Genomic DNA, 21619 nt, shown 5'->3' with positions numbered 1-21619 from the left:
AATGACCCCGGGTTGTCAGTTGAGTGGCTTTCTGGAATCATGAGGAACGTGCAAAGCTGTTTGTTAATACAGGTGACAAGAATAAATCCAATCAATCAACAATCCCCGTAACCCCCACACATTTACCCTGCTAATCCCCCTGACGCTACGGGCAATTTAGCATGGCCAGTCAACCTAAACCATGTCCACTGCATCTAAACCGCACATCTTTGGAGTGTGGGAAGAAACTGGAGCACCCGGAGGAAACCCACGCAGACACGGGGAGAATGTGCAAACCCCACACAGACAGTGACCCAAGCCAGGAATCGAACCTGGCGCTGTGAGGCAGCGGTGCTAACCATTGTGCCACCATGGTCTTTTATTGTTAGACGTGAGTTTCTCCACTGTCACCACGTAGGGATAGAGAAATGTTAAGGGAAGACCACTCCACCCCCTCCACTGAGGCTACTGCAGATGGAATAAATAATAAATAACATTGACATTACATACATTATAACTAGATTATCACGGTGCAGTATTACCCATGTTTTATCCCTTTTGGTGCCCACTGGTTCGAAGACATTGAGCGTGCCAGTGGTTAACACATCCTCATCCCTCTCCGGGGCACTCCAGGCACAGTGACAACAGTGAAAGAGGAACGGGTAGTCAGAGCTGTGATGTCCTAACCAGGTTAGGAGTTGTGGGTTTCCCACCAGAAGAAAAGACTTGGCTTTGCACGCGTAGATTCAAAGTACCATACAACAACTTTTATTGAAGAGCTGCTCTCTGCTCCGCACAGGTGCAAAACTGAAAGCAAAATGGCAGCCCTGCAAACACTCTAATGGCATTGCCATCAAATCATGTCATCAGTTCTTAAAGTAACGTGCAACCCTTTAAAATACATATGAAACAGGAGAGAACTCCACCCCTCAGCACCCCTAACAAACCATCCCGGATCTGTAACTTTCTGTTTAAGTAGGTTCTTGCCAATAGGGCTCAGTGGATTGTCCTCACCTTCTTGAGTCAGAAGGTTGTGGGTTCAAGTCTCTGGAATTCGACTGAGGGAGGTAAGGGATTATCTAGGCATGATCGTGCCAGCTTGACCAGCCTTCCATGCACACTTGTGAATTTGTTTGATGATTGTCACTTAAAGTGCAGCAATTGCAGTGTGAAACGGAGCAGGTGCAGTGTGAAAGGCAGTAGATGCAGTGTGAAATGCAGCAGATGCAGTGTGAAATGCAACAGATGCAGTGTGAAATGCAGCAGATGCAGTGTGAAATGCAGCCGATGCAGTGTGAAATGCAGCAGATGCAGTGTGAAATGCAGTAGATGCAGTGTGAAATGCAGTAGATGCAGTGTGAAATGCAGCCGATGCAGTGTGAAATGCAGCAGATGCAGTGTGAAATGCAGCAGATGCCGTGTGAAACGGAGCAGATGCAGTGTGAAATGCAGTAGATGCAGTGTGAAATGCAGCAGATGCAGTGTGAAATGCAACAGATGCAGTGTGAAATGCAGTAGATGCAGTGTGAAATGCAGCAGATGCCGTGTGAAACGGAGCAGATGCAGTGTGAAATGCAGTAGATGCAGTGTGAAATGCAGTAGATGCAGTGTGAAATGCAACAGATGCAGTGTGAAATGCAGTAGATGCAGTGTGAAATGCAGCAGATGCCGTGTGAAACGGAGCAGATGCAGTGTGAAATGCAGTAGATGCAGTGTGAAATGCAGTAGATGCAGTGTGAAATGCAACAGATGCAGTGTGAAATGCAGTAGATGCAGTGTGAAATGCAGCCGATGCAGTGTGAAATGCAGCAGATGCAGTGTGAAATGCAGCAGATGTAGTGTGAAATGCAGTAGATGCAGTGTGAAATGCAGTAGATGCAGTGTGAAATGCAGTAGATGCAGTGTGAAATGCAGCAGATGCAGTGTGAAATGCAGTAGATGCAGTGTGAAACGGAGCAGATGCAGTGTGAAATGCAGCAGATGCAGTGTGAAATGCAGCCGATGCAGTGTGAAATGCAGCAGATGCCGTGTGAAATGCAGCAGATGCAGTGTGAAATGCAGCAGATGTAGTGTGAAATGCAGTAGATGCAGTGTGAAATGCAGTAGATGCAGTGTGAAATGCAGCAGATGCAGTGTGAAATGCAGCAGATGCAGTGTGAAATGCAGCAGATGCCGTGTGAAATGCAGCAGATGCAGTGTGAAATGCAGTAGATGCAGTGTGAAATGCAGCCGATGCAGTGTGAAATGCAGTAGATGCAGTGTGAAATGCAGCGGGTGCCGTGTGAAATGCAGCCGATGCAGTGTGAAATGCAGCAGATGAAGTGTGAAATGCAGTAGATGCAGTAGATGAAGTGTGAAATGCAGTAGATGCAGTGTGAAATGCAGTAGATGCAGTGTGAAATGCAGTAGATGCAGTGTGAAATGCAGCAGATGCAGTGTGAAATGCAGCAGATGCAGTGTGAAATGCAGTAGATGCAGTGTGAAACGCAGTAGATGCAGTGTGAAACGCAGCAGATGCAGTGTGAAACGCAGCAGATGCAGTGTGAAATGCAGCCGATGCAGTGTGAAATGCAGCAGATGAAGTGTGAAATGCAGCAGATGCAGTGTGAAATGCAGTGGGTGCAGTGTGAAATGCAGCAGATGAAGTGTGAAATGCAGTGGGTGCCGTGTGAAATGCAGTAGATGCAGTGTGAAATGCAGTGGGTGCCGTGTGAAATGCAGTGGGTGCCGTGTGAAATGCAGCCGATGAAGTGTGAAATGCAGTGGGTGCAGTGTGAAATGCAGCAGATGAAGTGTGAAATGCAGTGGGTGCCGTGTGAAATGCAGCAGATGAAGTGTGAAATGCAGTGGGTGCCGTGTGAAATGCAGCAGATGCAGTGTGAAATGCAGTGGGTGCCGTGTGAAATGCAGCCGATGCAGTGTGAAATGCAGTGGGTGCAGTGTGAAATGCAGCAGATGCAGTGTGAAATGCAGTGGGTGCAGTGTGAAATGCAGCAGATGCAGTGTGAAATGCAGTGGGTGCCGTGTGAAATGCAGCCGATGCAGTGTGAAATGCAGTGGGTGCAGTGTGAAATGCAGCCGATGCAGTGTGAAATGCAGTGGGTGCAGTGTGAAATGCAGCAGATGCAGTGTGAAGTGCAGTAGATGCAGTGTGAAATGCAGCCGATGCAGTGTGAAATGCAGTGGGTGCAGTGTGAAATGCAGCAGATGCAGTGTGAAGTGCAGTAGATGCAGTGTGAAATGCAGCCGATGCAGTGTGAAATGCAGCAGATGCAGTGTGAAATGCAGTAGATGCAGTGTGAAATGCAGCAGATGCAGTGTGAAGTGCAGTAGATGCAGTGTGAAATGCAGCCGATGCAGTGTGAAATGCAGCAGATGCAGTGTGAAATGCAGTAGATGCCGTGTGAAATGCAACAGATGCCGTGTGAAATGCAGTGGGTGCAGTGAGAAATGCAGCAGATGCAGTGTGAAATGCAACAGACGCCGTGCGAAATGCAGTGGGTGCTGTGTGAAATGCAGCCGATGCAGTGTGAAATGCAGTAGATGCAGTGTGAAATGCAACAGATGCCGTGTGAAATGCAGTGGGTGCCGTGTGAAATGCAGCAGATGCAGTGTGAAATGCAGCCGATGCAGTGTGAAATGCAGCAGATGTAGTGTGAAATGCAGTAGATGCAGTGTGAAATGCAGCAGATGTAGTGTGAAATGCAGTAGATGCAGTGTGAAATGCAGTAGATGCAGTGTGAAATGCAGCAGATGCAGTGTGAAGTGCAGTGGGTGCCGTGTGAAATGCAGCAGATGCAGTGTGAAATGCAGCAGATGCAGTGTGAAGTGCAGTGGGTGCCGTGTGAAATGCAGCAGATGCAGTGTGAAATGCAGCCGATGCAGTGTGAAATGCAGCAGATGTAGTGTGAAATGCAGTAGATGCAGTGTGAAATGCAGTAGATGCAGTGTGAAATGCAGCAGATGCAGTGTGAAGTGCAGTGGGTGCCGTGTGAAATGCAGCGGGTGCCGTGTGAAATGCAGCCGATGCAGTGTGAAATGCAGTAGATGCAGTGTGAAATGCAGTAGATGCAGTGTGAAATGCAGTAGATGCAGTGTGAAATGCAGTAGATGCAGTGTGAAATGCAGTAGATGCAGTGTGAAATGCAGTAGATGCAGTGTGAAATGCAGTAGATGCCGTGTGAAATGCAGCAGATGCAGTGTGAAATGCAGTAGATGCAGTGTGAAATGCAGCAGATGCAGTGTGAAATGCAGTAGATGCAGTGTGAAATGCAGTAGATGCAGTGTGAAATGCAGTAGATGCAGTGTGAAATGCAGCCGATGCAGTGTGAAATGCAGCAGATGCAGTGTGAAATGCAGTAGATGCAGTGTGAAATGCAGCAGATGCAGTGTGAAATGCAGCCGATGCAGTGTGAAATGCAGTAGATGCAGTGTGAAATGCAGCCGATGCAGTGTGAAATGCAGTAGATGCAGTGTGAAATGCAATAGATGCCGTGTGAAATGCAGTAGATGCAGTGTGAAATGCAGCAGATGCAGTGTGAAATGCAGCAGATGCAGTGTGAAATGCAGTAGATGCAGTGTGAAATGCAGTAGATGCCGTGTGAAATGCAGTAGATGCAGTGTGAAATGCAGCAGATGCCGTGTGAAATGCAGTAGATGCAGTGTGAAATGCAGCAGATGCAGTGTGAAATGCAGCAGATGCAGTGTGAAATGCAGCAGATGCAGTGTGAAATGCAGTAGATGCAGTGTGAAATTCAGCAGATGCAGTGTGAAATGCAGTAGATGCAGTGTGAAATTCAGCAGATGCAGTGTGAAATGCAGTAGATGCAGTGTGAAATTCAGCAGATGCAGTGTGAAATGCAGTAGATGCAGTGTGAAATGCAGTAGATGCAGTGTGAAATGCAGTAGATGCAGTGTGAAATGCAGTGGGTGCCGTGTGAGAACATTCTCCACTTGTGCTGTCAGCACAATGTCTTGGCTCCACTTGCATTTGAAACTGTTGGGGGCGCGATTCTCACAGAAGCATCTTAAATGCCGAATTTGTGTAGAAACTGGGCTAACTCTGCTGGCTTCTTCAGTGGGATTTTCCAAAGGCATCTCCCACGCTCTGAGCAACGCAGAGTGCCTCAGCGGGATTCACTCTGAAAATAAGTGGGTGTTGCCAAGTCCCGCTGGAGAGGGCAGCAGTATAGTGCTGAGCGAGCCATTGCGCATGTGCCACTCTTGTCAGAGCGGAGATTGGCACACGCGCAGTGGCCCCACACTGCTGGCTTCCTAATCATTGCCAGCACAGCGAGCCCCATTGCTGGCCTTGCAAACCCCCCACCCCACCTCCCCGCCACGCCCCAATCAGTGGCCTCTCTTCCTCTGCCACTGATCCCTATGCAGAGTGGCAACAGGATCCACCCCCGCCCATCCACAACCACCCTTGCCGATTGCCCTCCCAGAGTCCCCGCCATATGTAGGCCCCAACCTCTTGGCACTGCCCAGTGTGGGTGCCCCCCCCCCCCAGGCATTGGTATTTTGCCCATTGGGCAGTGTCAGGGGGCCAGGCTGGCACTGCCGAGCTGGCAATGCTCAGGGGGTGTACGCCCCTTCCTTACTCCTGATCTACTGGGGGTCTCAATGGCCCCCCCCCCTTCACTCCAGCGGGGTCAGGCCGCCAGCTCCCAGCTATACTATACCCTACTGGGGTGAAGCAGTCCTGGTGGGGAGGGGGAAGGTGGGCAGAGGGGGGGAGGAGAAGGCATCAGCCCCAGAGGCTTCATTCCCGGTTAATATAACTCCCGGTTATATTAAAATTGCCATTTAAATATGTTAATCAGTTTTACAGCGATTTCCGGTGCGGGGGTAACAAAGTCAGAAACGTGGGGCTTGGAGACACGTGGAGGCCACGGCACCCACGGGGATTTCACTAAACATCCTCTGCTTGGCTCTCCCGGTCCATCGCGCTGCTCTTGCAGTGGAGCAGGCTGGGAGAATCGCCCCCAGTGCTTTATTTTGGCTGCAAGATACAAGCCATTTATTTGGCTAATAAATTGAGTATCTGCTTGCTAATTGAGCTTGTCCCTTAACTATGACCCTGCCTGTTAACTGTGAACACTGGCCCTGTCTGCGAACTCTGAACCTGTCTGTTAACCATGACCTGTCTGTGAACTCTGACCCTGTTAGTTAACTCTGACCCTGTCTGTTAACCGTGACCCTACTTGTTAACTGTGACCCTGTTTGATAACTCTGACCCTGTCTGCGAACTCTGACCCTGTCTGTTAACTCTGCCCCTGTCTGTGAACTCTGACCCAGTTAGTTAACTGACCCTGTCTGTGAACCCTGACCCTGTCTGTTAACCATGACCTGTCTGTGAACTCTGACCCTGTTAGTTAACTCTGAGCCTGTCTGCGAACTCTGACCCTGTCTGTTAACTGTAACCCTGTTTGTTAACTCTGACCCTGTTTGTTAACTGTGACCCTGTCTGTTAACTCTGACCCTGTTTGTTAACTCTGACCCTGTCTGTTAACTCTGACCCTGTCTGTTAACTGTGACCCTGTCTGTTAACTCTGACCCTGTTTGTTAACTCTGACCCTGTCTGTTCCATGGTCTCCTGTTGGAATATTCAATCAGCAATGTCTGATGTTGGCCAAGTCCCTGTCATAGCAAATCCAAAAGTAACGGCCTTCTGTGTGCTCCAGTTTCTTTCCACCGGAGGAATGTGCGGGTTAGGTGGATTGGCCAGGCTACATTGCCCCTTAGTGTCAGGGGGATTAGCAGGGTCAATGAAGGTTACAGGAATAGGGGCCGGGTGGGATTGTGGTCGGTATGGACTCGATAGAGCCTCCTTCTGCACTGTAGGGATTCTATGATTTAACATAGAAATACGCACACACACACAGACACGCACACATGCACACCTCTACATACATACACACACACACACACAAATTCACACATACACTTACACTCACACAAACTCACACTCACACAAACTCACACTCACACACTTACACACGCACACACACACACTCACAGACACACACACATACACTCACAGACACACACACACTGACACATACCTCACATTCACACACTCTCACACATGGACACACACACACTCACTTACACACAGACACACACACACACACACTCACTTACACACAGACACACACTCACACACACTCACTTACACACATACACACACACACACACACTGACACACATACACACATACACACACTCACACATACCTTACACTCTCACACACAGTCCCCGCCCTGCCCTGGCGTCACTGACAGTCTGAATGAGGTTGCCTGTAATCTGAGACTATACAAAGAGGCTGCAGGGCCCGAGGGAGGGATTTCCAGGGAAAACAAACACAAACAACAGGGGATCCGGAAATGGGAGTGGATGTCACTGTTGTGGGCAGTGAATGTGCTATCCTGAAGAAGTTCTGAAGTGTTGCCCGTGGCAACGCAGCATTGATTGAGTCAATACTGCACACAGCCGAATTGCCAACACAAACCTGTTATATGGGGAACTCACTGTGAGTCAGCCTTCTGTCAGTTCAGGGAGAGAGAGTCTGGGGCAGTGGACGGGAAGCAGGCAGCCTGGAGGGGGCTACATGTGACCTATCTGGGTCCCGAGTGAGGCCCCCACAAGACATTGTGTTGGCCGTTTCCCACACGCGGTGTTGCCACATTCCCTTGATTCCCGTCTGTGTAATTTTTTTCCTACGGGTGTGTCTGAAGTGTTCGCGCGTAAAGTGAGGGCGAGTGAAGTGAGGTGTGTGCTGATTGCTCACAACATTGACTGTGAGAGCCGTGCCCTCCTTCTGTGTCCAAAGCTTCAATATTTCTTCTGATTTTTGGAGTTAATGAGAGTTCTATTAATATATAAATGATGAAGCATTTTCTACACCTTGTTATGAAATATTCGGCGTGTATTAAATGTATTTACTCTTATCCTTGGGGTCACGGTTAGTGAACAAGCCCCATTTCAATCTTGTGGCCCTCTGATATGAGGGAGGGCCACTCACTAGCCTAAGTTGTCCATCGCTGCTCAAGGTGGAGGGGCCCTCTGGGAGGTGATGGCCTAGTGGTATTATCGCTAGGCTCTTCATCTAGAAACTCAGCTAATGTTCTGGGGACCCGGGTTCAAATCCCACCATGGCAGATGGTGGAATTTGAATTCATTAAAACAAAAGAATTTAAGAACCAACTGATGACCATGAAACCATTGTCGATTGTCAGAAAAATCCATATCCTTTAGGGAAGGAAATCTGCCACCTTTACCGGGTCTGGCCTACATGTGACTCCAGAGCCACAGCAATGTGGTTTACTCTCTCACACACACACACACACACACACACACACACACACACACACACACACACACACACACACACACACACACACACACACACACACACACACGTGTAACTAGGGATGGGCAATAAATGCTGGCCCAGCCAACAACACACATATCCAACGAAGGAATAAATAAAACATACACACACAGAGAATACAGATTATAGAGCAATGCAGAACATGGCAGCACAGTGGTTAGCCCTGCTGCCTCACAGAGCCAGGGACACGGGTTCAATTCCCAGCTTGGGTCACTGTCAGTGCATAGTCTGCACATTCTCCCTGTGTCTGTGTGGGTTTCCTCTGGGTGCTCTGGTTTTCTCCCACAGTCCGAAAGGCATGCTGGTTAGGGTGCATTGGCCGTGTTAAATTCTCCCTCAGTGTACCCGAACAGGCGCCGGAGTTTGGCGACTAGGGGATTTTCACAGTAACGTCATTGCAGTGTTAATGTAAGCCTTACTCGTGACTAATACAGAAACTCGAACTTGAATAAGTTAATGAATTTGGAGTCCATCAGTAACAGGAACATGTGGTCAGTGGTGCTTCTACAGGTTACACACGCCCTCAGCAGCCCCGCTGTTGCAGTTTAATGTTAGGGCTGTTAAATTGGTTGTTCCACTGGTTACGATCCCAGTCAACGTGACTACTGGATGATTCCCGGAGTGAAACTTGGCTTGATAGATCCTAACCTCAGAGGTCAGTTACTGAACACATTCACAGGAGTCTGCCAGTGTACCTGGGACACACAGGCCGGCAATTTCCCTGCTGTTCCCGCCAGCTGGATCTTCTGGTATCACTGATGACGAATCCCACCGCACCCCCCCCCACCCCCCCACCCCACCACCACCACCCCCCCCCCCACCCAGCCCTGCTATGGGTGCCCCAGCGTCAGAGGGGGTGCAAACTTTAGGAAAATCCGTTGACAGCGGCGGGACTGGAGAATCCCACCACCAGCCATTGGCAGGCCACTTCCACCCATTGCTAAACGCGCCTATTGGCAGAAATGGAGGAGAATGAAGAACAGCAGGAACAGGCCCTTCGGCCCACTAAGCCTGCACTAACACATGACGCCTTTCTAAAGACCTTTTGCCTCTACGAGGTCCGTATCTCTCTATTCCCTGCACGTATCGGTCAAGAGCCATGAAGAAGGCTTATAGTGTGTAAACGTTTATTAACAGGGGGTTTGAGTTTAAGAGCCGTGGGGTTATGCTGCAACTATACAGGACCTTGGTGAGACCACATTTGGAATATTGTGTTCAGTTCTGGTCACCTCACTATAAGAAGGATGTGGAAGCATTGGAGAGAGTGCAGAGGGGATTTACAGGATGCTGCCTGGTTTGGAGGGTAGGTTTTATGAGGAAAGGTTGAGGGAGCTGGGGCTTTTCTCTTTAGAGTGGAGGAGGATGAGAGGCGACTTAACAGAGGTTTATAAGATGATGAGGGGGATAGATAGACATTCAGAGACTATTTTCTCGGGTGGATGTACTGGGGACGTAACTATAAGGTTCATGGTGGGAGATATAGGAGGGATGTCCGAGGTAGATTCTTCACTCAGAGAGTGGTTGGGGTGTGGAATGCACTGCCTGCTGTGATAGTGGAGTCGGACACTTTAGGAACTTTCAAGCGGTTAATGGATAGGCACATGGAGCACACCAGAATGATAGGGAGTGGGATAGCTTGATCTTGGGTTCGGACATAGCTCGGCACAACTATTGTATCTGCTTCTATCACCAGCTCTGGCAACTCATTTCCAGGCACCTGCCACCCTCTGTGTAAAAAACCTGCCTCTCACATCTCCTTTAAACTTTCCCCCTTAAACCCTAACTCTCCCCCAGTAATTAACATTTCCACCCTGGGAAAAATACTCCGACTATCCATTCTATCTGTGCCTCTCGTAATTTTGTAAACTCCCAGCAGGTCACCCCCCTCAGCCTCCGACGTTCAAATAAAAACAAACCAAGTTTGTCCAATCTCTCCTCGTAACTCGTACCCTCCAAACCAGGCACGATGGTACAGTGGTTAGCACTGCTGCCTCACAGCGCTAGGGACCCGGGTTCGATTCCCAGCTTGGGTCACTGTCTGTGTAGAGTTTGCACGTTCTCCCCGTGTCTGCGTGGGTTTCCTCCAGTTCTCCCCGACAGATGTGCTGGTTAGGCGATGCTGACTTGCCCCTTAGTGTCAGGGGGATTAGCAGGGTAAGTATGAGGGGTGACAGGAATAGGGCCTGGATGGGATTGTGGTCAGTGCAGGCTCAATGGATCGAATGGCCTCCTTCTGCACTGTAGGCATTTGATGATTCTTTGAAAGCAGAGGCAAAGGACTTGTGAGTTGGTCACTCGATGTTGTTTTTGGATGGGGAAAGGTATTCTGGAACTAAGCAGCAAACAGAACTGGGCAGTAAAAACTATTTTTACACCAGCTGAGAATGGTTCGAAATGAAACTAACCAATCTGGAATCGCATGAACTATTTTAGGGATAAATTCAGATGCTTCTCCGCGTTGGGACTCCAGTCAAGAATTAATGAACTGAGTCCATCTCAGTTAAACCCGGTCCCCGGGGCGTCAGTCCGAAGGGTTGTGGAGGACAAGGAGGAATATCGGGAGGCTATTGACTTCCCAGTTCACCTCGCCTGCATCCCCTCTGGAGTGAAACCAAAGTGAACTGCAGCGCGGTGGCACAGTGGTTGGCACGGCTGCCTCACAGCACCAGGGACCCAGGTTCGATTCCAGGCTTGTGTCACTGTCTGTGTAGAGTTTGCACATTCTCCCCATGCCTGCGTGGGTTTCCTCCCACGGTCCAAAGATGTGTAGGTTAGGTGGATTGGCCATGCTAAATGGCCTCTTAGTGTCCAAAAATGTACAGGGTAGGTGGATTGGCCATGCTAAGTTGTTCCTTAGTGTCCAAAGATGTGCAGGTTAGGTGGATTGGCCATGCTAAGTTGTTCCTTAGTGTCCAAAGATGTGCAGGTTAGGTGGATTGGCCATGCTAAGTTGTTCCTTAGTGTCCAAAGATGTGCTGGTTAGGTGGATTGGCCATGCTAACTTGTCCCACAGTCCAAACATCCATAATATCCATACAGTGCAGAAAGAGGCCATTCGGCCCAGCGAACCTGCACCAATAACAGTCCCACACTGGCCCTAGCCCCGTAGCCCCTCACCCTGCTAATCCCGCTGACACTAAGGGGCAATTTTAGCATGGCCAATCCACCTAACCTGCACATCTTCGGAGTGTGGGAGGAAACCAGAGCACCCGGAGGAAACCCACGCAGACACGGGGAGAACATGCGAGCTCCACACAGACAGTGTCCTAAGCCAGGAATCGAACCCCGGGTCCCTGGCACTGTGACGCAGCAGTGCTAACCACCGTGCTAAGCTCCCCCTCAGTGTACCCGGACAGGCACCAGGGGATTTTCACAGTAACTTCACTCCAGTAAGCCGGCTTGTGTCACTAATTAAAATACAATAAGACGGTTTCTGAAGAGGGTACGAGACGGGTGTTTTTTTCGCAGTAATATTGAGAGTGAGCTGCCCTGCTGAGTCGCGTCAGTGTGAGGTTGGGTGACGCAGGAAGTTTCTCACAGCCCTGTCAGCAAGCAGTCACCACAGGTTTCGGGGTGGGGTCCTGGCAGCAGCGCCACACATAGTCGATAGAGGCACGCACTCTCGCTGGTGAATGGGCAGTCCGATCACGCCACCGGACTTCAGGCAGGCTTCTGTTGGTGTGGTTAAGTGTTGGTATGACTTGGCACCATGCGCTGAGATACATTCGCGACTAACCTCAGACATGCAGGGGAAAGCAGGAAGGCTTTACAAAAACCTCCACCCCCAACCCATCCTCTCCGCTAAGAAGCCAGTATTAAAATACTGGAGCGCTGAGATAGAAGCAGGAGTAGGCCATTCAGCCCGTTGACTCTGCTTTCCCCATTCATTTTGATCATGGCTGATCATCAGATTCAATAATCTGATTCCCCCCCCCGACATATCATAGAATCCCTACAGTGCAGAAGGAGGCCATTCAGCCCATCGAGTCTGCACTGACCACAATCCCACTTGGGCCCTATACCGTAGCCCCACATATTTACCCCGCTAATTCCTCTAACCTCTGCAATCCAGGACACTAAGGGGCTATTTGCCACGCCCACTGCACCTAACCCACACATCTTTCAGACTATGGGAGGAAAGTGGAGCACCCGGAGGAAACCCACGCAGACATGGGGAGAATGTGCAGACTCCGCACAGACAGTGACCCAAGCCGGGAATTGAACCCGGGTCCCTGGCGCTGTGAGGCAGCCGTGCTAACCACTGTGCTGCCCCTGAGCTAGTCCTTGATTCCCCTGCTATATGTAACTTCATATCAGGTGGCACGGTGGCACTGTGGTTAGCACTGCTGCCTCACAGCGCCAGGGACCTGGCTTGGGTCGCTGTCTGTGTGGAGCCTGCCCGTGTCTGTGTGGGTTTCCTCCGGGTGCTCCCGTTTCCTCCCACAGTCCGAAAGACGTGCTGGTTAGGGTGCATTGACCATGCTAAATTCTCCCTCAATGGACACAGGTTTAAGGTGCTGGGGAGGAGGTACAGAGGAGATGTCAGGGGTAAGTTTTCCACTCAGAGGGTGGTGGGTGAGTGGAATCGGCCACCGTCGGTGGTGGTAGAGGCAAATTTGATAGGGTCTTTTAAGAGACTTCTGGATGAGTACATGGGATTTAATAGAATTGATGGTTATAGGTAAGCCTAGCAGGTAGGGATATCATCGATGCAACTTGTGGGCCGAACTTGTGTACACGGTAAGAAGTCTCACAACACCGGGTTAGCCTGGTATCAGCCTGGTAAACTTTCGCTGTATAGCAAGGACATCCTTCCTCAGATAAGGACACCAATACTCCACACAATATTCCAGGCGTGCAATGTCCAACAACAGAAGGAAGGTGGCAATGAAGAAGTCACAGCCAGCAGGGTATGATGGCCAACTTGCCTCAGACACAGGACAAGAGCTCAACTGAAGTGACTATCTCACCTGACAAAGAAGCAGCACCCTGAAAGCTAGTGGCATTTGCTACTAAATAAACCTATTGGACTTTAACCTGGTGTTTGTTGTGAGACTTCTTTCTGTGCTTACCCCAGTCCAACGCCGACATCTCCACATCATTGTTAGGATGTAACCAATGATAACACTGGATCTGCTGTAGTGTGACCAATAGTAACATGCTGGAAGGGTCAGCTGACCCAGTAAACTATGTAACCAATGATGTGATGGTCAGCTGACTCAGTATAAATAAGAAGCTTTTGGGGTTTGTAAGAGTTTGGAATGGCCCAGGGTGAAGCCTCGAGTGTTGGAGTAATGAAGTTTCTTTATTAAACCTTTTTCTCCAATCTATAAATTGGAGTAAGTCTTGTTTTATTTTATTGCCTACAATTAAAGAGTTCCTTCTACTGGCTCACTAATGTCCTATAGCAGGAAAATCTGCTGTCCTTACCTGGTCTGGCCAACCAGATCCACAGAGATGTGGTTAACTCGAAATCATAGAATCCCTACAGTGCAGAAAGAGGCCATTCAGCCCATCGGGTCTGCACTGACTTTCTGGCAGAGCATCCTACCTAGGTACATCCCCGTAATCCCACGTGTTTACTCCACTAACCACCCCCCCCATCCCCCAAACCGCTCCCCCCCCCAATCCCCCAACCTGAACATGGTTGGACACTAAGGGGTAATTTAGCACGGCCAATCCACCTAACCCACAGATGTTTGGACTATGGGAGGAAATCAGAGCATCTGGAGGAAACCCACGCAGACGCGGGGAGAATGTGCACACTCCGCATAGACAGTGATCCAAGGCTGGGATCCAATCTGGGTCCCTGGCACTGTGAGACGGCAGTGCTAACCACTGTGCCTCCACAAGTCACTCAGTTCAAGGGCAGTTCAAGATGGGCAGTGAATGCTGGTCCATGCCCAACTAATACAATACAGATAGGTTATGTAAATGGGCAAATCTTGGGCAGATGGAGTATAATATTATTTAAATGGAGGGAGATTACAGAATACTGTAGTGCAGAGGGATCTGGGTATCCTTGCACATGAATCACAAAGAGGTATCTTGCAGGGACAGCAGACAAGGAAGGTAAGTTGGTCTCTATTTCAAGAAGGATGGAGTATAGGAGTAGTCATAGACACCTACAGTGCAGAAAGAGGCCATTCAGTCCATCAGATTTGCATCAATTTTTGACAAAGCACCTTACCCAGGCCCACCTCCTCCATCCCACAACGCCACACATTTACTCTGCGAATCCACCTAACCTGTACATCTTTGGACACTATGGAGCAATTTAGCATGGCCAATCCACCTAACCTGCACATCTTTGGACACTATGGAGCAATTTAGCATGGCCAATCCACCTAACCTGCACATCTTTGGACACTATGGAGCAATTTAGCATGGCCAATCCACCTAACTTACACATTTTTGGACACTAAGGGGCAACTTAGCGTGGCCAATGCACCTAACCCACACATCTTTCAGACTGTGGGAGGAAACCGGAGCACCCGGAGGAAACCCACGCAGACACGGGGAGAATGTGCAGACTCTGCACAGACAGTGATCCAAGCCGGGAATTAAACCCAGGTACCTGGTGCTGTGAGGCAGCAGTGCCAACCACTGTGCCACCATGCCGCCCACAGTATCCAAAGCGACCTTGTTACTAGGACAAGCTCCCGAGATGCTGTGGGAGCTTCCACAAGCGCAGTTAGCTGTGATTCATTGTCCAACAACCTAAGCAACTTTGGACAAGTGTCCAGTGTGAAAAACAAAATATCACAAAAACCTCATCACGAGACCCAGGATTGGGTGCCATCCTAGCAATGGGTCCCAGGATGGGGGTGGGGAGAGAGAGAGAGGAGGGACAGAGAGAGAGGTGCTAGAGACAGATAGAGAGAGAGAGAGAGAAGGGCGGGGAGAGAGAGAGAGAGGAGCATGGAGAGAGAGAGAAAGAGAGAGACAGGAGCAGGAAAGAGAGAGAAAGAGAGAGATTCAGGAGCAGGGGGAGAGAGAGAGAGAGGGAGAGAGACAGGGAGAGAGAGAGAAAGAGAGAAATTCAGGAGCAGGAAGAGAGAGAGAGAGAGAAAGAGAGAGCAAGGAAGAGGCAGAGAGGTCCTAGGGACAGATAGAGACAGAGGAGCAGGGAGAGAGAGAGAGACAGGGAGACAAGTCCCAGACAGGGGATCAAGTGGGGCAAACCAAGGATTGATCCCAGAGACAGAGACAGGGAGAGAGAGGGAGAGAGAGCACAGGAGAAGGAGTCACTGGGAGAAGCAGACGACTAGTGTATGAACCACTGGGAAACGGTGAAAAGAACGAGGTTGCAGGCAGTTAAAGGCCTGACAGGCTCCAATAGTGAGACCCTGGAAGGCTCCCTGGAATGTGAAAAGGCAGCGGAGGATAAGTGACTCTGTCCCACGGGCCGCTGGGATAAAGAGAAAGCTTTTGGATCACCGGATGGGGCTCAAAACATAAGAACATAAGAAATAGGAGCAGGAGTAGGCCATCTAGCCCTTCGAGCCTGCCCCACCATTCAATAAGATCATGGCTGATCTGAAGTGGATCAGTTCCACTTTCCCGCTTTCTCCCCATAACCCTTAATCCCCTCGCTTATCAGAAACCTATCTACCCGTGACTTAAATATATTTAGCAAGGTAGCCTCCACCACTTCAACGGGCAGAGAATTCCAGAGATTCACCACCCTTTGAGTGAAGAAGTTCCTCCTCAACTCCGTTCTAAACTGCATCCCCCCCCCCACGCACCACCCCCCCCACCCCCACCGTTATCTTGAGGCTGTGCCCTCTAGTTTTGCTATCCTTTCTAAGCAGGAAGAATCTCTCTACCTCTACCCTATCCATCCTCTTCATTATCTTATACGTCTCTATAAGATCCCCTAAAAGCTAAAGTTATGCTGGTGAGTTGGAGAGCAGACCGCTGAGACAAGATTGAAATGTAGGAGGTGAGAAATTGTCGAGGCAGCTGGATTGAGAGCAGCTTTGAGAGTGAAAATCTCTGCTGCATCTTACACTGGCTCCTGAGGTCAGGGTGGGATTTGCGGAAAATCCATGGTATCCGGCTTGGTCACAATTGCCATTCATTGTGCGCTGTAGTGTGGTCAACAACACTGAATTCACCCGTGCCTTATGTTGATTCCAAAAAGGTCGCGTGTCAGATAAATATTGTGGTTACACTTTTCTGACTTTGTATGAAAAGGTTTATTTTGTTTGTTCAGTAACCATGGAATCTTCCGGATTTATCCACTTAGCAAGTACCGGAGTTCTCAAACCTTGTCTTTCAGCCTGAAGGTTACCTGGTTTCTAACCAGGTGATGCCAAAACTCTGGGGATCTGGAGCAGGGTTAGAACACTCAGTTATAAATGACCAAGCGACACTGAGACAGGGGAACAGAGAGAGAGAGAGGAGTAGGGAGAGAGAGAGGAGTAGGGAGAGAGAGAGAGAGAGAAGCAGTGAGAGAGAGAGAGAGAGGAGTAGGGAGAGAGAGAGAGGAGTAGGGAGAGAGAGAGGAGCAAGGAGAGAGAGAGAGAGAGAGAGAGAAGCAGTGACAGAGAGAGAGGAGTAGGGAGAGAGGTCCCAGAGACAGATATAGAGAGAGAGAGAGAGAGAGGAGCAGTGTGTGTGTGAGAGAGAGAGAGGATCAGTGAGAGAGGAAGAGAGAGAGAGAGAGAGGAGTAGGGAGAGAGAGGAGCAGGGAGAGAGGTCCCAGAGATAGAGACAGAGCGAGAGAGAGAGAGAGGAGCAGGAAGAGAGAGAAAGGGAGAGAGAGAGAGAGAGAGGGGAGCAGTGACAGAGAGAGAGAGAGAGAGGAGCAGGAAGAGAGAGAAAGGGAGAGAGAGAGAGAGAGAGGGGAGCAGTGACAGAGAGAGAGAGAGAGAGAGGAGCAGAGAAAGAGAGAGAGGGGAGAGAGGGGGTTTCCTCCCACAGTCTGAAAGGTTTATGGTACATTGGCCGTGCTAAGTTGTCCCGTAGGGTCTTGTCTCAGGGAACTCACAAAGTGAAGCTATCTTCCCAAAGGGCCAATGCCCTTCGGGGCAAGAGGGGAAATGTTTAATGAGAAGGAAATGCTTTCAATCAGATAAAGGCAGGTGAAAGGGATAGAATATTGCAGCAATGAAGGAAGCCATTCGGCCCATCGTGACGATGCTAGTCCTGTGAGAGAGTTCCAGTCCCCTGCTCGATTCTAGTCCTGAATGTTTTGGCTTCTTTTTCAAGCTCCTGTCTATTGGTTACTGTTAAATCTGCTCCCAGGCAGCACCTTCCTGAACGTAGATATTTCTCCTCATGCTGCCTCTGCGTCCCCTGGTTTCTGAGCCTCTGGACACCACATTTATTCAATCAAAACACTTTGTACGTCACGATTAAATCTCCCCCCAGCCTGCCCCACTCTAGAACGCCAGCATCTCGAGTGAGTCCGCACCACTGACAGATTGCGTGAGGGTGAATCCAGACTGTTTCTCTGCTGGCTTCCCCTCGGTGCTGAGACATTGACACGCTCAGGGGGGGGTGAAGGCCAGCACAAAGCTACTTTAGGAAGGTTATGTGGGCAGTCACTTCCCTTCTCTCCACACTTGAGTCACGGGGGTGTGGATGGTGTGGGGGATGTGAGGGGTGTGGTGGGTGTGGGGGTGAAGGGGTGGGGAGTGTGGGGGAGTGTGGAGGGAGTGAGGGGGTTGGGTGGGGGTGGGGGGGGGGTGTAGGAAGTGCTGGGGAGTGTGGGGGCTGCGGGGGGCGGGTGTGAGGGGTTGTGGGGGTTTGTGGGGAGAGGGGTGTGGGGTGTGTGGGGGGGTGTGAGAGGGTGTGGTGGTCTGGGGGGGGGTCTGGGTGGTGTGGGGAGAGGTGGGCCGATGTGGGGGGGGGGGGGGTTCTGCGGGACTGTGGGGCGTGTGGGCTGTAGGGGGAGGTGGGTGTTGTGGGGAGCTGTGGGGGGGTATGGGGAGAGTGGGGTGTGTGGGGGTTGTGGACAGTATGGTGGGGGGGTGGGGAGTGTGTGGAGGGGTGTGGGGTTTGTGGGGAGGGGTGTTGTGGGGGAGGGGTTGTGGGCAGTTTGGTGGGGGGTGGGGAGTGTGTGGAGGGGTATGGGGTTTGTGGGGGGAGTGGGGGGGGTGTTGTGGGCAGTTTGGTGGGGGGTGGGGAGTGTGTGGAGGGGTATGGGGTTTGTGGGGGGAGTGGGGGGGGTGTTGTGGGCAGTTTGGTGGGGGGTGGGGAGTGTGTGGAGGGGTATGGGGTCTGTGGGGGGAGTGGGGGGGGCGGCGGTGTTGTGGGGGAGGGGTTGTGGACAGTTTGGTGGGGGGGTGGGGAGTGTGTGGTGGGGTATGGGGTTTGTGGGGGGGGGCGGTGTTGTGGGGGAGGGGTTGTGGGCAGTTTGGTGGGGGGGTGGGGAGTGTGTGGAGGGGTGTGGGGTTTGTGGGGGGGGGTGTTGTGGGGGAGGGGTTGTGGACAGTTTGGTGGGGGGGTGGGGAGTGTGTGGAGGGGTGTGGGGTTTGTGGGGGGGGGGTGTTGTGGGGGAGGGGTTGTGGGCAGTTTGGTGGGGGGTGGGGAGTGTGAGAGGTGCAGGGATGTGGTGGGTAGTGGGGGGGGGTGTGGATTCTGAAGGGTGGAGGGGTAATGTCGGGTGGTACGGGGAGTGCCGGGGGGGGGGGGGGGGGCGGTGTGGGGGTGTGTATGTGGGAAATGTGGTAAATTTAATCTAACCCACTGGGCAGGAAATCCTCAGTCGGACGAAACTCTAGTTTTTAACTCGCCGGCCCGAATTTCACCGTCCCGCCCCACCGCGGGAATCGGAGCGGGCGAGAGTGGCGGGCGATCGGAAGGCCCACTGACAGCGGGCAGGATGTCACGGGTTTTGGGGCAGCGAGCCTGGAAAATCCGGGCCTAGCGCTGTCTCACAGCGACTTTAATAGTGAGTGAAACTGGGGTGGGGTGTGAAACCAGCCAAGTTCCCATCCCTGTCCCCTTGTCAACTGGGGACTTGAGTTCATAATTGTGCCGTCCCCCCCCCGGGGCCTCTTGCTGAGAGATAGCTTAAATCCGGAGCGTTTGTTAATCTAAGCCACGTGTTATCCAGTCAGGAACAGATGTGTAACCTGCCAAGAACTCACACCTGTCCCTGCGGGGGATCTTTCATCTCCATCGCTCCTTTGTTTGCCAACCCCTGATGGCTCAATTGCCAAAGACACCGATTAATTGAACCCAGGAGGGGAAATATTTAGCCCACCTCTAGCCTGTGGCCTGCACGGGGCGGGGTGGGGCGGGGGGGGGGGGGCGGGGGGGGGGACTTGCATTTAAAAAGCACCTTTCATCGCCTCAGGGAGACCAAGAGCGCTTCGTGGCCCTGGGAGTATTTTTGTAGCGTAGCCACCATTGCAATGCAGAAACAGGGCAGCCAATTCGCGCATAGCAGGATCCCACAAAGCCATAAAGACCCCGGGCGGGATTTTACGACCTCACTCGTCCCGTCCAGGGCCAGCACGCTTTCCCACTGTCTGCCCCTCCCCGCTCCAATTCCCGTGACGGACGGGACGGTAACGTTCCAGCCCAGATATTACAGCAGGAGGAGGCCATTCGGCCCATCGAGTCTGCATCGGCCACAGTCCCACAACCCCCAAGCATTTACCCTAGCTAGTCCCCCCTGACACTGAGGGGCAACTTAACGCGACCAATCCACACATCTTTGGGCAGTGGGAGGAAACCGGAGCACCCAGAGGAAACCCACGAAGACACGAGGGGAATGTGCAGCCTCCGCACAGACAGTGACCCGAGCCGGGAATCGAACCCGGGTCCCTGGCGTTGTGAGGCGACGGTGCTGACCATTGTGCCACTCATACTCTGCTTTTGTCTGATTGATTGGGCGGTTTATATTGGATGGGGAGAGGCTCCCCCCCTCCCCCCCCACGACATCCTCCAAAGCACACCAGGGAACCTCCACCTGACAGACCAGCTGTCTCATCCAGAGGGTGGCGCCTCTGACAGTACAGCACTCCCTCAGTATACCGCACTGGACTCTGGGCTTTCTGTGCTCAGGTCCGAGGACTGAGCTGGTTTCAAGGTGCCTCAGCCCCCCTTTTTTGGGCTAAGGTTGGGGGGGGGGGGGGGGGCGGTGGAGGGGAGCGGGGGGGGGGGAGCAGCGGGGGAAAAATCACTAAATCCAACCCGCCCCAGTACAGGGCTGTGTTTCCTGATGTGAGGCATGATGGGCCAAATGGCCCCAGTCGTTCTACAATTCTATGATTATACGATGGACGGAATGGTCTCCTGTCTGCTCCCCTTTTGAGTCCCAGCGTCCATTGTGGGGGGGGGGGGGGTGATAAGTCGCTGCCATACTGCGTGTGGGGCAGGTTTGTGGGAATGGCTGACCTGGTCCTTGTGTGTGTCTATGTGATTCTCTGAGTGACAATAGCTTGATTGGATTTGATGGGCTGAATGGCCACCTTCTGCTCTCAAACTATTCAATGATCCTGTTTTAGTTTTTGCTGACTCATCCTCCCCCACACAGACACACACACACACACACACACTCACAAATATACTCACACTCACCCACACAGACACACTTACACTCACGCATACATACACTCACACTCAGACACAGTCACAAATACACTCACACACACACTCGCACAGGCACACTCACCCTCACACATACACAGACACACGCACTCACAAACACATACACACTCACATACTCACACACAGACACGCACACTATCACACACACACTCACACAGTCGCACACACTCTCTCTCTCACACACACACACACATACACATAGACACACAAATACACACACACACACACACTCACACAAACACTCACACACACACACAAACACACACATTCACACAAACACACACACTCACACACACACACAAACATATACATATATACACACACACAGACACACACACACACTCACACATATAAACATAGACACACAAATACACACACACATATAGACACACACACTCACACAAACACACACTCACACAAACACACACACACACACACACACAAACATATACATATATACACACACACAGACACACATGCACACACTCACACATATAAACATAGACACACAAATACACACAAACATATAGACACACACACTCACACAGTCGCACACACTCTCTCTCTCACACACACACATACACATAGACACACAAACACACACACACACACACTCACACAAACACTCACACACACACAAACACACACATTCACACAAACACACACACTCACACA

Source organism: Carcharhinus amblyrhynchos, chromosome 33 (assembly GCF_965287045.1).
Source record: "Carcharhinus amblyrhynchos chromosome 33, sCarAmb.v2.hapA, whole genome shotgun sequence".
Classification (NCBI taxonomy): domain Eukaryota; kingdom Metazoa; phylum Chordata; class Chondrichthyes; order Carcharhiniformes; family Carcharhinidae; genus Carcharhinus; species Carcharhinus amblyrhynchos.
Note: the sequence above shows the minus strand (reverse complement) of the source record.